Raw genomic sequence first — 19,207 nt, forward strand, 5'->3', positions numbered from 1 at the left:
TATGAATAACTTAGCAGCTATGCTTCACTGTTCAATATTCATATAAATTACTTTAAAAATTAAAAGCTGGACAAATGGTGCACACATGTAATCCTGGCTATTTGGAAAACTAAGGCAGTTGTTTATGTAAGGCAGGAAGTTCATGACTTTGAGGCCAGCCTATGAAATTTAGTAAGATCCTGTCTAAAAATAAAAAAAATGGAGCTAGGATTGGACCTCAGTTATAGAGCACATGATTAGAAGGTGCAAGGATCTAGGTTCAATTCCAAGAAAACACACACACACACACACAAAAATAGGAAAGAGAAAGAAAAAAGTAAAGAAGTTGTGAGTATATTTCCAATATGACATCAAAAATTCCCAGTGAAAACATCACACAAATTATTTTGCACAACATTTCCACTCTTGTTCTCTCTTTTAGAATTCCCTTTATTCCATTTCCCTCAATTCCAAATAACTATTGTTGGGTTCAATATGTACCTCAGTAGTAGAGTGCTTGCCAAGAAGGCTGTTGGGCCTGGATTCATTCACCAGCTTCTTAAACACATGGACAGTGGAATGAATCTGATCTAAACTTTCCTGTGTACGTGTATGAATACCCCAGAGTGAAACTCACCATAATGCACATCCATGAGAAATTAATTAAAAAAAAAAAAAAAAAAAAAAAAAAAACTAGAAGTAAATAGCAGTTAGAACAGTGAAAAAAGAGAACAAGTGAGGGGAGAGGGAAGAGAAAGGGGAAGTGCTGGGGACTGAATTAGAATAAAGCATATTTCATGAATATATAATTATGTCAAAAAAATCTTAATGTTTTGATGTTATGTATAACTAAGAAGAACCAATAAAAATAATTTAAAGATTAGATAAACAAATAAAAATTATTTGCTATTTTTTAACTCAGTGGAAAGATAGTAGAATGAATTGCATATTACTTTCCTATATCCATATATGAGTACACTACCAATGTAACTCCATATCATGTACAACTAGAAGAGTGGGAATGTATACTCCATGTATGTATAATGTGTCATATTGTCATGACAAGAACAAATTAAAAATGAACTAATGACTCCTTCACAATTGGCACCTTGCCAGTATTCTAGCTTCTTGCAGATATAATCACCCTACAATTGTGCTTGAAATCTTTTGCATGCTTGCATCTCTGTTTTTTTTTTTTTTAATTTGTCCATCTTTCAGCTTTATATTTTGCCATCATGTATATAGACTATAGTGTATTTATCTATTAAATTATTTAATATTTGTTATGTATTCCTTTCTTACCCTGGCCTTTTAAAAATTAAAGTGTTGTTACAGATATATCGATGTGCTATTCATCTTATGATTTCACATGTATGTTACATATAATATGTATATGTTTTACATGCGAATATATAAAAATATATTAGATATAAATATATGAGTGTATGTATAAGTTTTGAATAAACACAAATATATACCTTATGTATGTTCATATATATAGATAAAGCTCTAAAATATAGAAAATGCTTTGTTTATTTGGTAGTCCAAATTTTCTGCCACACAATCTTATCTGAGCTTTCTCTTTTCAAGTAGTAACCAAGTAGTAGATGCAGAAATACAGATGTCTGTGAAGAGCCTGATGGGACCACCATCACCCTTGAGGTCAGGTCCATAGAAACCATACAAAACTTTGAAGCCAAATCCAAGTCAAGGAGAGCATCCCCCTCTTACAAGCAGAGTAAGATTATTTTCAAACAGCTGAAGAATAACAACACTCTCTCAGACTACAACACCCAGAAAGAGTCTACTTTGGACCTTTTTTCATCTGCAAGGCAGAATCATAAAATGTACTTCTGACAGCTTACCCACAAGCACAGCTGGGTCAATATGGTCTAACATAAGTTTCCATGTTGTCAGCTTCCACAAGAAGTAACATCACACTAGTAATTTCTGCTCCAAGAAGATAAAAAATTTGCTCAGAGCCACTCCTTCCTCTTCAGCATAGCCTCCTGCTTCAGCCACAGCTCTGAGACTTCATTGAGATTTCCCTTTAGTTGATTGTGAAGGTAAAAAATAAAAACAAATCCACTTTGATGGCATATATCTTTAAATGATTTTATATATATTTAAAAATTAAATTGTGTTTATGATTTATGAGAATTGAAATATTTTTAAAAATGAAATTCTTCTAAATTATATTATTCTATTTATATTTAAGGTACAGAAATGTATAGAACAAAAATCAAAAATTTCTATCCTTTTTTAACTGAGAAATATCACAGGTACTACTGGGCAGAAGGTCTCACTAATTGCTAATTATCAACATGAAAGTGGGATCCTCTTGCCTCAGCCTCCATTTGCTGGGGTTACAGGCATGCACCACAGCACCTCCCTCATTACCTACTTTTAAAGTGATAGTCCAAAGATATTGAAATTTAATTTCTCAATAGGTGTTAGATCTTGAATTAAATGTCACTTCCAAATCCTGGGAATGTCTCTGGCTCCCCTCTTTCATATACACACAGATGAAATATCTCATAATTATATATATCATAAACATCATGATTGGTGGGATCATATTCTCACAATATATTTCTTGCTGAATTAACATAAGTCATTTCAAAGGAGAGCTTTCATCTTATTTGCTACATTAGTCAATCTAGTTGGTGTCTTAGGGTCAGCAATTGATTAAAGTAAAAGTTGTGCACATATACAAATTCTGTGTAACATATCTGTCAAATATAAGCTATAACTTAGTGTTTCTCTCTAAAACCTTGGTTTGATTTTAAATAACATGACATAAGGCTATATTTATGATATTTTCTTGAAAAGGTTATTGAAAAACAACTTGTATGCTTCTATATTTAACTATGACTGTTTACTGCCTCAGCTTGTATTTGTTTTCTTCTCTCAAATTCTCCATAAATGGCAATTGAAATAGATCAAATTATATTCCATGCTTGTATGATGATGTCAAAATGAAAAACAATATTATACATAACTAAAATGCACTAATAAATAAAAAAGGGTTTGATGCATTTTTATATAGTAAGGGGCAAATATAATTTATTTGAATTATAAAAAGGAGTGGGGTATTAACTGATGAGGTAATTATTTCTCAGTTATATGAGGACATAAAATAACTAACCATTTATCGAGACTTACTGAGAATTTACAATAATCAAGCAGATGACTAGTAAAATAGAAATAATAGAAAATTAGAAGCAGTCCCACACTTATAATCTTATATTTAAATTTGTCTAACTAATGTTTCAAATAACTACAAATAGTAAATAATTCTGAGACAATTGGTAAATCATTTAAAAAATTATGGTTTCTTAGTTTGAAATACATGCAACAATTTGGAACTTGTTTTGTTTTTCAAAGTATAGGAAAAATATTAAATGAATACTAAATGTGTAGAAAAACACTGAATAATAGTTTAAATTAGGGAAGGGAAGAGATTTTTAAGGCACAAAAAGAACAAGCCACCAAGAAAAAATTAGAAATTTTGAATAAATTAGCATTAAATGTCTGAATAGTAAAATGTATATGAACAAAGCAAAATAAGATACTGTATACAGACAAATGCAATTAAATAATATTCAGAAACACCAAAAGAAATTAATGCTATTATCCAATCTTTTGGATCATAAAGAAATCCAATGCTAACCCAATCTTTTGCTATATCTGAATTTCACAGGATGGGTAATTTATAAAGAATACATACAACATTTTTTTTATCCATTCATCCACTGATCTATACACAATAGCAAAATTATGATATCAATCAAGATTCCCTTCAGTGGATTTATGGATAAAGAAAACATGGTATATTATGCAGCCATAAAAAATATTGATGTTTTTTAAAGGGAATTTTAAAAGTTTATTGAATATAATGTATTATGTATTCTCTATATAATCTTTGAGTGGATAGATATATAGGTAAACATGACAATGATTGATACAATATAAACTAACAATCATTAAATCTGTGTTTTCAGTATCTTGACATAGAATTTAAAATATTTTGGCAAATTGTTGTGAGCCAGGTTTTATGGGCAGTGACTAAACAGACTCCATTTTACACTGAGACTCCATATCATGTAAGAAATGCTTCTCCCATGGGAACATTCTGCCTCTGTACTCATCAAGAGTTACGTAGCATAGCATGTTTGGCAACACAAAATGGCAATTCTTATACAATGAAAAATTGTTCTATTTTTTAGTTCCCATTTTTCTTGAACAGTATACCTGTTAGAGATTAACTATCTAGACATTAGTAACCACACTTTAACTTGTACTCAGGTAGGGTTGTTTTGACCCACTTCCTCTGCTGTTTATGATTTTACATCTCATGACATTTGTTTATGGTTTTGAATGATAGCAACAGCCACTTATGATTAATATGGTTTTGGACTATAAAATATATACTCAAATCCCAGGAGGGGGTCAAAGGGTCTACACCTGCTCCTTGGCCCAGCAGTTGGTGGATCCAGACCACCAGCTGGTGAATAAAATTTCCGTCTCCTGATCAACTCAGTAATATATTGCAATCTCACCATAACAAAATACTAAATCAATTTTTAGCTTTTGCTAAAAAAATTTTGTTAAATATATTTTATATTGTAGCCATGCTAAGTATTTGATGGTTGAATTTGGTATACTTTTATATGTACAAATATTTTATGAAAAAATCATGCTTGAAATATTTAGTGAAAATAGGTTTTAAGTATATATCCTATACACTGACATCAAATTAAAATGAAATTCTATTTATAATAGTCTGTAAAAAAATTCCCCCCTGTGATGATACAGCAGACTGAATCATAGAAAATATGGAAGCATAGGAAAAAATGTGGTAATTATGGACATCCTTGTTAGAGTAGAAAACAATAGTCAGAAAAGTTTTAAACTAAATTTCTTTCTGTGTTTTATGATCTATAGAAAAATCTGTAATGAAAATAATTGAAAACATTTAAGTCCATTTCATTGAATAATTAAAATTACCATTTGGTCATCAATTGCTTCTCAACATACCTTAATAAAACAAAAATGAAATTTTTTCTCAGATATCATGGTAGCCTGTATTTAGTTTCCATAATAACAATGAAATAGAGGCTATTTTTGTTAAAATATCAGAGGGACATTATATCTGTATTTATGATGTATGGGGAAAGAGCCCAAGTAATGAAGTAAGAAGATCTGTGATTTTTTTTAGTATAACCTAACTTAGCCTGTATTAATATTTTGTTGTGGAAGTAATTTTGACATAAAGTTAAAAACAAAAATCTATTTTTACTATATATGCATTCTATAGTTATTATTTTTAAGATATTTTACTACCATAAAGTCATATACCTTGGTGAACATGCAAGAAAGTACATAATAATGATGAATTTTAAAATATTAAATGTGAAAATGAAAAAAAAAAAAAACACACAAAATTATCCTGCTGATTTGCTCTGCTGTGTCTTTATTATAATAAATACATTACTTAAATTATTCCATGTGTTACATTCCAAAAATAGCTATTATTTACATCTATACTAATGTGCATTTATTTTTACCTATGAAAAAATGATTAATAGTAGGTACTAAAATTGTACATAAAATATAATGTAGATTTCTTCTATAGTTTCTCCACATAGAAAATAATGAAGGAACTTACTACTAGTTTTAAATATTAACCATTCTACCAACAAAATATTTGATTTTGCAAACTATACAATAAGTATATCTTTTAATTTTTTCTCTAAATTATATATTTTTTTTACCCTTGAATCTTTTCTTCTTAGCCACTTTTCACCCCTGGTCGATGTGATCCACATATATTCTGTAAATCTACACTATAGAAAACATGATATTACTTGAAAGTAGAGAAAAGAAATAATTGTTAATATACCCATATCTATTCTTAATAGCTGTGTTTATTAATTAAATGTATAAAAACTACTTCAAAACACTGACTTTATGCAACCATGATTTATTTTTTCTTCAGTGTTGTGGGTTGTATGCAGATTCATGAGAGCATATTGTCCAACATGGCTTTAAGCACAGGTCTTTGACTTTAGCTGGGGTGAATGGAGAGTGAGAAAACTACGCTTCTCACTCCATGTAGTTATACATGTTCTCTATCCAAATTATCTCTTATCCGCATTTTAAATCATGTTCCAAGCATCTCCCTGAGCAAAGAATGTTTTATGACTAACTACAGGTTTGAGAATCAGAGACTTCCTCTTGATTGAAGTAGTGGTAAAATCACATTTCAAACAAAAAGATACACAAATATAGAAAAAAAATTTGACATGTTTTCTGTTTACCAAAGAATGTTACCTGGCATTAAATTAGTCACATTTGTTATTCTGGTTGATGCTGTTGTCTGTTCTCTATATTCTCCTGTAAAAACAAAAATAATATTTCCCCTACCTGCAAGAGAATTTTCTTTAAAAAGCTCAAAGTTTGACCTAGTTTTGGGAAGTGTCCTTATATCTTGGGAATTCCTTCCTCTAATATATCTGCTCTCTTCTGGTGAAGGCAACAATTATCTGGTGATACTGGGTATTAAGTCTTGGCCTCTTTGTAATATTCTGTCTCAACTTTGAAGGTCCGTGTTTGTTCCAGTACTGTCTGTTAATATGAAGGATTTGTTGTGACTTCATTAGAGTTCAGATTCTTCCTCTGTTGAAGGAGGCTTCCATCAATCCCTTGATGGTTAGTTTCTGAAAATGTTCTTCAATAAACAGCATGCAAAACATTTATTTTAATAATTTTTTTTATTAGGATCACCAGGCTCAGAACTCAGAGGCTGAGTAAGGAGGATTGTGATTTCAAAGCCAGCCTCAGCAACTTAAGAAGGCCCTAAGCAACTTGGCAAGACCCTGTCTCAAAATAAAATATTTTTAAAAGTACTGGAGATGTGAATCATTGGTTAAATGCCCTGAGATTCAATCCCTGGTACCAAAAGAATTTATAATAATAATAATAATAATAATAATAATAATAATAATAATAATAATAATAATAATAATAATAATAATATCTTTTATAAGGGAATTATAAATAATGCAGGGGTTAATTTATATAATAATATACTCATAGAGTACAAATTGATTCGTTTCAATTTATATTCAATTCCAAATTTTTCCCTCCCTCTTGCTGTTCATTCCTACTACATGTCTCCCCACTATTTATTCTTTCTTTTTTTTTTTTTTTGCAATTGGTGTTTTAAAGATATACATAAAGCTGTAATTCACTATGGCATATTCATATCTGTACTTAGCATAATTTGGTCAACTTAATTCTACTGACTTTTCCTGTCCCTTCTTCTTCCCCTTAATCCCTTCCTCTACTCTACTGAAATCCCTTCTACTTTCTGGAGTTCCTCTTTTTTTTTTTTTTTTTCCCCTTGCTTTGTTCTAGTTTCTTCATGAGGGAGATATTCACCTCTTGTCCTCCTGAGTCTGACTTATTTTACTTAGCAGGAGTGTTCTGCAGTTCCATCCACTCACCAGCAAACATGATAATTTCATTCTTCTTTATGGCTGAGTAAAACGCCATTGTGTATATATACCACATTTTATGTACCCATTCATCCTTCCATAGGCACTTGCACTGGTTCCATGACTGGGATATTGTGAATCATGCTCCTACAATCATCAATGTGGCTGTATCACTCTAGTGTGCTGATTTTATTTAGTTTTTCTTTTTTTTTTTTTTAATATGGGGGTTGTATTTATTTGTTATAAAAGGAATGAAGATGAGAAAATTTAAAAAAATGTTTACTAATTCATTCATAACATCAACAAACACATTATGTCTTAACATAAAATCTATCTTTTATGAAAAAAACTGCATTTTCCAAACTAAAAAATATGAAGAAATAAAAAGTTTGGATTTACATTTTTAAAATCTTTCAATAACCAGCTTGGTAAAACACTGAACTTTTATATGTTTTCTTCTGCATTCTATCTGCTGCATTTATCTTGTTTTTGTAGAAGTATATGAAGAAAATACATCGCAAAGAGAAATACAAGGAAAGGGATGTATATGTTAATGACCTCTCTAGAGAATTGACATTCTTCCTTCTGATTTGCTACCTTACCAACATCCAACAAGTTGTAATTTCTTAAAGGTTGGTTGCAATATAGAATATGAAATAATAGCAATGAACTTTTCAGATTCTATTACATTAAAATCCATTGATCCATTTTGTAATTTGGCTGCGTCATCTACCCCTGTGTGATTTTATAATGTCAGGCTTTGGTCATTTGGAAAATACTGGTTCACGGAATTATTCAAAATTCTCAATGAAAAAAGTCAAACTTCTTCATGTCAATATTTCATTACTGAGTCATCAGAAAATGTCTTCAAATTTTGAAAAGCTGTTATGTTCACAGTGACAGAGAACTTTTTGGGGGTTTTAATTTTAATTTGGAAGTTTGAATTTTATCATTGGCAAAAAGCACTATTATTGCCCTAGAAGTATCAGATTTATCTTGCTCATTTGGGGGGAAGAAGAAGAAGAAGGAGAAGGAGAAGGAGAAGGAGAAGGAGAAGGAGAAGGAGAAGGAGAAGAAGGAGAAGAAGAAGAAGAAGCCTTTCCAAATACCCATCTAAATAACCATGGTTTTGTCAGTTATTCTCCAGTAAAAAATTATGTTCCGTCACAAAGGTGGCTAATTCAGCTTGCAATGGCAGCAGCCTTTTACATGATGTTCAACACTTCCAGGAATTAGAAAATGCAAATTATAACTACACTGAGATTCCATCTGACTCCAGTCAGAAAGACAATTATCAGGAACACAAGTAACAATAAATATTGTTGAGGATGTGGGAGAAAAGATTCACTCATACATTTCTGGTGAAACTGCAAATTGGTGCAACCACACTGGAAAGCCTTATGGAGATTCCTTAGAAAACTTGTTATGGCACCACCATTTGACCAAATTATCTCACTCCTCAGTTTATACCTGAAGGACAGTGGTAGTCCCACCAACAGCATATGAGTGTACCTTTTTCTGCACATCCTTGTCAATATTTAATATTATTTGTATTCTTGATGATTGCCATTCTGACTGAAGTGTGATGAAATGTTAATGTAGTTTTGATTTTTATTTTCCTTATTAGTAGGGATTTTGTACAGGTTTTCATATATTTGTTAGCCACTTGAATTTATTCTTTGAGAAATTTCTGTTTATCTTGTTTGCCCATTTGTTGATTGAGTTGTTTCTTGTTGTTGGTGGTGTTGGTTTTGATGTTAAATTTTTTGAGTTATTTGTATATTAGTGGTATTAATCCCCTATTGAAGGAGCAACTGGCAAAGTTCTTTACCCATTCTGTAGGCTCTCTCTTCATGCTCTTAATTTTTCCCTCTGCTGTGCAGAAGATTTTAATTTGATGCCATCCCACTTATTGATTCTTTGTTTTATTTTTGAGCTTTAGAAGTTTTGTTAAGTATATTTCCAGGAACCCAATGTAAGTTACTCCCTCATTAAAATGCATTCACCCTGTTCTCAATAACATCAAAATTATTTTTTTCATTTCGGGCACTGGGCCGATAATTAATAATCTCATGTACTTTATTAGGTCCAGGAACAGATAAAGCTCATTACGTGTAAGTCCTCATGATCACTATCTCTTGATTCAAGTCAGTGAAAGAAAAGTCATATTTATCCAACTTGCATATTTTCAACATGCAAAAGTAAGACAGAAAGTGAGACTGGAAGCAAATAATCGTAATACACGTTTGAGTAAAACAATGGAGAAAAAAAGAAGCAATTATGAAATCATTGGGATATGATCAGCTACCTTCTACATGATTCCTGGTTTATTGTCCTCTAACTTTTTACTTTAAATTCAAATAAAATCTTGAACTTGCCTACTGATGTGATGTTCCCTTTTTATAAGAATGTCCCAAGATCATAGTTGGTAATATTCCATCCAAATTAATTTCTGTAGATATTTGGGGCTCGGATTCACTTTTATAACTTAAACAAATTAGTATTTTTTAATACAATTTGTCATTACATCCATTCATAGTAATCTCTTAACAACTATGAAGTATGTTTGAGTATATTCCCTATATCAAAAGTCACATTCACATATTTTAATGAAACAGAGTTTTTTTAAATTTATTTTTTACCTTGGATCACATGCCTAATTGCAATCAGATGATATTTTTTAGAGTCTTAAATATTTTTTTCCTCCAGCTAAATTTCTCGGCTTCACACCATGTTAAATCTTTTAAATGCCTCAAGCATGTTACAAGCTTATAATTTGTTGTATTATAAATTTGCTTTCCCTATTTGGAAATTGTGTTGAGTAGAAATAACAGAGATGAAAGAGCCTTTATAAACTCCTTAAAACTAAACAATTCTTTCTTTTTGCTTAGTTCCCTATTGCAATAATGATCATATTTAGCTAGTAAAAGCCAAATAAAATTTTTAATAAGCAAATGGTCTTTTAGTATCTGCACTATTTTGCATGACACTGCAAGCAATATTTTCCAGATATTTTACTACTACTTAACCTAGATGTTATTTTTTCAGACTTTTATTTCCATTTCCTCACTACCTTTTAGTTTTTGCTAACTTTTCCCTTGCCAGTATTCTATACTTTTAAATGTATTTGTCATCATTTCTCTAGTATGAGGCTGGTGCTTGGGACCCAAATCAATGACATACACTTGGGTTTTGTTAAGAGAGTATCTCACTTGTAGACCCCAATTTACATATTTGTTAGCAATTGCTGTGAAATAAGCAACCTCAACATACATCGTTTCAAAACAAAATATTTTACTATCTCTTAGGATACTTATGGTTATCTGAGTAGTTCTGCTCCAGGGGAGAGCTTGTTACAAGCTGACAATTGAGAATGGCTTCAAATAGGATATATGATGGCTAGAAATAATCTCCTGGCTCCTTCATACCATGTTTGAAGATTCCAAGCAGCCACAAATGACAAGTCATAGTGCAAAGCATGAGTCCAACCTACAGTTCTGTCATATATACCAATGGTGCACTGGTCTGCGCAAGCAAAATGGCAAGTTGCACTCTACCTATTCATGAGACAAGAAGAAAATCTGCTTAGTAAAATTACATGTGTGAAAGAATGAGGGGAACTTTCACAAGGTTTTTTTTACATCTGATAGTGTATCAAAAAAGGATTCCCCTATCATAAGATTAATTTTTATGTTGCTAACAATAATAAACCCATTCATCAATCAGCAGCTTGAGATATGAGAGAATGTTGTGCTTTCCATGAATTGTGCATTTTAGGAAGTCACATTCTGCATGAGCAGTATGAAATTAATATTTTCAATATCTTATTATTGAAACTATTATTCATTTTAATAGTTTTATAATATCTCTAGATCATAGTCTTGAAAGCTTCATGTTTTCATTGCATACCTAATTTTAATAAAATTATTTAACTCCTAAATAATGTTGATGCTAGCATTATAATATTCCTTTTATTATCTTTTACTTTTCTTTCACCAACACAAATGCTATTTCTCTGGGCCTTATTATCTCAATACCAAAACTAAAAGCAGTTTAGATATTCTTTCTTATATTTATCCCTGGGAAAGTGGTGTTAAGTTTTTCAAGATAAAAATTCTTCTTATTATTATTAAAATGTGGAATGGAGGATATGAATTGTTGGACATATTAAAGACACAGTTAAAAACTAAGCACATTTTTCATAAATCAATCCTGACATTCAAGGTCACTAAATACCTGCACAGTTTTCCTCTTATTTTTCTTTTACATATTTTTGTTTTTCTGCCTTGGTCCATATAAAATTTATTTATATGCATCTAATTGTGATTTCCTGCTGCACTTCTCGTACACTTCCAACATATTCTCTTCTCATTTCTTCCACAGTACTCTTTATTGCAATTTGTTTTCCAAATATGAACATCCATTCCAATCACTAACAAATAAATCATAATTTCTGTAAGTTGACCTTTTTTTCAGATTTAATACATCTTATAATAAATCCTCTCACTATTAAAACCATTATTAGCAATAGATACAAATTATTTCTCATTGAGATCTTAAAGATCCATTTAGAACTTTTCATGCACTATCAAAACATTAATATTGAATTTTATCCACATTTCAGTCTTTTAGAATTTCTATTCTCAACTCCATTAATATATTTGTAAGTGACAATGACCTCTAAAATATTTATCCCATATTCTTCCACATAATGACTTATATGATAACTTTTCTAATTATGCAAATTTCTATTCAAAAACCTTCAAAACTTTATCAACCTCTAGCCAACTCAGTGGTGCAAACCTGTGATCTCTGTGTCTCAGGAGACTAAGGCAGGAGGAGGTCAAAGATAGTCTCAGCAATGGTAATGTTCTAAGCAACTGAGTGAGACCCTGTGTTTATATCAATTATAAAAAAATAGGGCTGGGGATGTGACTCAGGGATTAAGTGCCCCTGAGATCAATCCCTGGTATCCACCCCCCACCAAAAAAAAAAAAAAAAAAAAAAAAAAAAAAAAAAAAACCCACAACTTTATCTCTCTCCAAGTAAGGCAAAATTTCTAAACATGGCATTTAACACAGGATTTGATCAATGCAACACTATTTTTTATTATGAAATAATCTGTTTTACATTCTTGATATACCAACCTAGGAAGCATAACATTTTCTTTGACTTATTTCTTGCATAGTATATTTCACAGAAGAGTACTGCTAAAGAGCTATATATAGTTCATAATATCATTTTCAAACATGAATTTAGGAGGTTGATCACTGTTTCATGACTATGATGTTGTTATAACTTATGCACATGATATCTGTGTCAGCAGCATTATGATATTATTGGCTTAGACTGTGTTCAGGTTCTCATAGAGAACCAAATATTTCCTTGGATAATTTTGCAAATCCAAAGTTTGTGATTTCTCCTACTAAGAAACTTACATTTATATTTAATTCTCACTTTATTGATTCTAGACAATCATTGTTGTGCTTAAAATCCTTTTGAAAACTGTGTTATCTGCTACTTTCATTTTGTACTATCATTGAATTTGGGCATGTAACTTTAATACATTTTCATAGGAATCTTTGATTAAAATGTGTATGGCAAAAATTAAAGAGGGCTCTTTGTCAGAGTTAAGAAATAAAAAAAAAATGTATTCTGAATCATTAAATCAGTTGCATTCTTTGCCCAACATTTTTATAAACTATTGGGTAACCTACCCCATCAAAGTCTTCAGACATTGTCAGTATATCTCTATTGAATTATTATTTCTGTTTCTATGTTGCACTGTTATTTTTCTGTGACTCTAAATATATACATATATAATCTGATGATTATATGTCACATGTAATGTATGCTATTTTTCCTCTTCTGTATTATTCATACTTTTTTTAAATTTCAATTTTAGCCTGGATATTTTTTTTTTTTTTTTTTTTTTTTTTTTTTTTTTTTTTCTTATCTGGCATCTGGTTCATGCTGTGGCCAGTATTATGCCCAAATAATCTATTTTTAATTGCCATTACTCAGTTTTAATTCAAAAAATATATATATTTGATTCGTTGTTGTTTAGGAGTTAAATTTTCCATTCATTATTTACTTTTGGGACACAGAATTCCTAATAACTTTCATATCTACATTTGTTAATTGTGGTAGGTTGTTTATCTTGGATTATGGTTCCAGCATCTACTTATATTATTTTTTTCCATTCTGTCATCTTTTTTGTATGTCAAATCACTTTTGTTTTAATTGAGAGTATATTGTATGAGTTAGTTGAGGCAGAAGGTGAATATTAAGAAACTGGTTCCTGCACCTGTTGATGCTCACAAACCTGAGTTCTGCAGAGTAGGTGTGCAAGCTGGAAAATCAGGCAAAAGCTGTTTTTTCCAGTCTCTTAATAAGACTTTCTTTTTCTCCAGGAAAACTTTGCTTTTCCTCTGAAGGTCTCAAAAATTAGATAAGTGATATGAAGTCCACTCACATCATTACAGATAATCTGCTCAATGTAAAGTTAACTGATTATCAGTATTACTCACATATAAAAAATAACTTCACAGCACCACATGGATTAGTGTTTGACCAAACAATCTGGTACCATAGTATATTCAAATTTACATAAAAATAACCATTAAAATTACATATAAAGACTTTCAGTTTTGTTTTTATCATACATAGAAGGATAATGCTATTCTCTGGAAGGAACCAAAACTGAAAGAATATTACATTAATACTGACCTAGGCCAAGGAAGTAATCTTTAAACTATTTTTTAGTTCATTCTATTTTGATTCTGTTATGTTCAGTTTTATAATATTTAAGAATAATAAATATTAATATTGCTATATAATTGAATTTATTCTTCTTTGAAAGCATTAAAATCCAATTTCTGTTCCTTTTGAACTCTGAAGATAACACACACACACACATTGAAAGAAAAAAAAAAACAGAATTTCTTTATTGATACTTTCCCCTTGAATTTTAACACCCTGTTCTGCACAAAAATATTTATACATATTGCAAAATGGCTGGAAGACAGACAATCTGCTTTTCCTGCTCGTATCTTTGGCCTTCACGTTTTCTGGCACTTTTGCATGCTCAAATTTTGGTTAACCTGATAGTCATAAATACCAATTTGGTCTCTTCCCTCGCCAGTGAAAGTCAAAGAAATCTCTCTCTCTCTCTCTCTCTCTCTCTCTCTCTCTCTCTCTCTCTCTCTCTCTCTTTCTCTTCATCTAGAAATTGCTGCTCATAATCTCACTCCATCTGAAGGATTATAAATTCTCTTCCTTGGTTTCCTTCTGTCTTGGATTGTGAATCATCAAACACTGATTGTCATAGGAGCTTTCTAATGGACTTATTATTCAATGTTCTTTTTCTTCATATTTTATTTGGCTCTGCATAGGAATATTGGACTTTCAGAATTTTACCTTAACACATTTTTTTTTTGGCTCCCAAATTAAACTCAGAGACTTTCAGGATGAAGTTAATGGTAATTAGTTCTATTATTGGAGATGGAATGTTAACAAAGTGGCTGGAAATTGTTTATGAAATAAAGTATGTTACAAGAAACAGATATGGAGAGAAGAGTGCTGTGGCTCAACAGCATTGAAAGGTGAGCTCTTGAATATCAAGCATTGACTGAAAGTTTATGGAATGTGTGATGCATTCTGTGACCCCATGAAAAAAGCACATTCAGAGACTAAAGGTGTCTATTGGGCATAAGTACAATAGAAGCTTCTTTGCTTTGCTCAGCTTCACTAGTTTCCCCCAGAACTTGATGAAAGATTTACACACACACACACACACACACACACACACACACAATGATTATAATATTTATACAATTATAATATTTATTATAATGAATGTGGAAGAAAAAGTATTCTTAAACTAACAAATATTCAATGAATATCTACTGACTATAGTAACTGAAATGCATGCAATTTAATTTTGAGAAGGATAAATTATACAGATATTAGCATCAGTAAAAGAAATTTCATTGGCCACTTTCTTGATTCAAAATTCCCTAATAGCCAAGTTCTTATTTAGTCTTCCACCCTGCTCCATATTTAGTCTTCTTTCTCAATTGCTTCTTAGTAGACTAAAGATGAGTGGTGCTATTTTTTTTTCTACTTTCCAATCCCAGCAGCTTTTTAACTACTGTGTAGTGTCCAGTAAGTATAGACTTAAAAGAAAAAAAAAACAGCTCCACTTTTTGCTGTGAAGCAATAAGATCAGATTTGTCTCTGGAATTTTCTTCTCTTCTAAAACAAAAAAGGTGGGGGAGCACATTTCATATCACCACTAGGGTATTTGTTGATCTAAAGATACTACATTTATTTTGAAGATAAATTGGAATGTGTGAAATGAACATGATTAGCAGTTATATAAAAGGACGGTAAGAAGCATATTACTTGAGACTTTGTTCATAAAACATGAAAACTACCTGAAATTATAAAACATGAAATTCTAAAATATTTACATAAAGGTTAGAGACCATTGCTGTTTTCTGATTCAGAGTTTTGAAGTTCAGCAAAAGCTCTAGTTTATAAATCCCAGAGTGAATTCAAGCAATCTAACTTGTTTAGTGCATGGAACATATTTTACAGAGGCTGTTTTATCATTTTACCCAAGAAACCACTTGCATCCATCACATTACAACAAGACCTGCTTTTGTCTTTTTCTTCTTTTCTTTCTTTCTTTTTTTTTTTAAATCACATTTAGCTTTCTTTACCCAGAAACCGTGTTATTCCTACCTCAGGGATACATTGCTTAGATTCTATGAATGCTTCCCATAAATTTCCCTTATAATGACAATATTGTCTAAATAACAACAAATGCCAAAAGCAGTTTGTAGCTCCTGTTCAGTGTTGTTTGGCTAGAATCCTCAGGCTGTTGATTCCACTCTGCTGTAATCTATTCAGCCAGAATGATCTTTTTGAATTACAAGTCATTGAGGGACATGAATCATTCTAAACCCCAGCATATGCCATGTTTCTAAATGTGGTCTCCCTTGATCTTCTCAGGACTCTAAACCAGTCAGCAGTTGCCAGCTTGGCATTTTTGCCCATACCTTTCTCTCTAAAAATATTGTTTTTGTTGATTATCTGCCAAAACTTTTTCCCTGTCTCATTCATTATCTTCTGGGAATCTCCATCCCCATAGTATGAAGAAAGATGTCTTCAGTTTTAAAAATGGCACAGAGTTAAAAGGAAACAATAATGCAATTTTCTTAATCGGTGCCTATTCATTACCAATTCAACAGCTTTGGTGCCTACCATGACTTCAATATAGATACTGTTCACTAAGCATTTATAGAAAAAAAATGATTAGACAACCCATAACAAATTATGACAATGATGTATTTTTGCTGTTGTTCATACCAAAATGCAAGAAGATTAATAAGATTTAATAATAAATTAATTTGATGGTGTAAATTATGAAGATAAAATTTTAAAACTAAAAGAAAAACTACAAAGTATAACGAGCTTTTGTTATTGATATTTGCTTTGTGTTCCTGTGCATATAAGTTATATGCCATAATTTGGGCCACAGAAGTGCTTTCATTTTGAGAAATTTATAAAATGAAATATGAATTCTTGTTTCTTACTTTATAGTCATTTTATCATTGGGTTTTGTATATGATTTATATTTGAGATGAAATTTATGCTTACGAAGACAATACTAGCAATGAATTAGCTTTGTTTCAAGTAAGCTGAAATTGGTTACCTACAAGCATTCAGGAAAAAAAAAAAAAACCCACACACCCTAAATATGATTTCTATAAAACATTATTTTAAATTTATCTCTATACTAAAACACAATCCTCATGTCCTTTCTACTCAAGTTCTTAAGGATAGTAGTAGTAAGAGGTCATTCACCTGATTATAGCTTTTAATTAATGTGAAAGAATAGTAAAGCCTCAAACACAATGTGTGATAGTTAATCTGAATTGTCAACTTAATTGGATTAAGAGACACAGAACATTAGGAGGCTTCTGGTTGTTTTGGTACAGGTACATCTAGAAACAATTGGCATGAGGGACAGCAGACACCCCCCCTAAATGTAGGCAGAAGAGTTCAATAGGTTGGAGGCCTGGATGGAACAAAAAGAACAAGGAAGTAGCAGCAGACACAAGCTCAACTCTTCACCAATGGGTTCTCCGTTGCTGCTGGGATCACCTGAGAATATCAGACTTCAGCTTCTTCACTCTTACAAAGCAAACTCTACCCAGTGACTCTCTAGGAGTTTTCAGGCCTTCTGTTCTGGACTGAGGTGTCATCATTGATCCCTCTTGTTCTGAGGCTGCAGCTTCTTGGACTGAACAGCTACTGGTTCCTCCAGGTCTGCAGACTGAAGCCTATGGACAGCCATTGTGATACCACTAACCAGCTTCTTGCTGGGAGATATACCTGTTGGTTCTGTTCCTCTAGAAAAGGCTGAATAATACACAAGGTTAAAAAATATCCAAATAAATAATGAGAAAATGATCAGATGATTTGCCATATATGATCTGATATGATCTGAGAAGGAAAACTTTAGTTAATCATAACCTTTATTTTGTTTTATCTCCTTTTAATTCCCCTGGATTTGTCTTAGAAACTCTAGTGAAAATTAGAAATTTAGAAGAAATAAACTACAGTCAAGGTAACTGATGTTAAGTATTATCTAATGAGGCAGCATAAAAATGTAGCAATTCAGCAGGACTCAAATGTGCACAGGTTGAAAGATCATTAACTCTGAAATTGGATTCTTCTTTTCATTTGGCATGGATACTACTTCCACCTAACACTTTGGGGTAGGTTGTTCAATGAAGGGCACATTGTCCCTGGACTCTGGGTACTGTGCTCCTCATCCAGAAAGCACACTTCATTTCACTTATTGAATTGATGAAAAAAAAAATGCAACTTTAGATTTCACATGACACTTGATGCCTAGATAAGAATATTTCATTTCTCCAAATTAATTTTGTGCTTTACTTATCCAAACAGTATTACTTCCATTGCTTCCATGAATTTATGTTTCTAAATATGTTGTCTGGACATTTAGTTTGCTTCTGATCCCTTGCATCACTAATAGCAGTATTTCTATGCCAATAGGACATTAAATTGCATTTGTTTTTCTCTCTGAATATAAAAAAGTACATTATTTTCTACTGTCTCATTCTTTATTGCTTTTTAATTCTTGCTCAAATATATACTAATATAATTAAATGTATTTTTTCATACTCTTAGCTTTCTCCTCAAAGATAATATGAAACTACAAAGCACTTGAAATTTTTCAATGAGATGAATTAAAGGCCATAAAGATAATCAACTGATACAGTTTCAGAGAACAAATAATTTCAATTTCAAAATATTTTTGCTATCAAATTTGTTAATCAGTTTAAGTCTGATGCTTTGTATTGGATATTCTTTTGAGTGGCATTCATGAATAAATTGTAATTTATGTCACTTTCAAAAATAGAAGTGTATGCTCTCTCAAATTCTGTACTAATTTTTATATCTATCTGCGAAGCATAAGAATATTGTTTACTTGACATGCTTATCTATTATTGAATCTCCTCAAATTACTTTATATATGCCAATATGTAAATTATTATTATCATATAATTATTTGAATATATTAAATCATTAGGAATATTTACAATGTTTTTGAGCATTTGTCTTTATTTTCTGTCATTGTTCACATGCTTCTTTTATAATATTTTTCTCATTAATTTGTGGACAATTTC

The sequence above is a fragment of the Marmota flaviventris genome, chromosome Y (assembly GCF_047511675.1).
Source record: "Marmota flaviventris isolate mMarFla1 chromosome Y, mMarFla1.hap1, whole genome shotgun sequence".
NCBI classification, from domain to species: domain Eukaryota; kingdom Metazoa; phylum Chordata; class Mammalia; order Rodentia; family Sciuridae; genus Marmota; species Marmota flaviventris.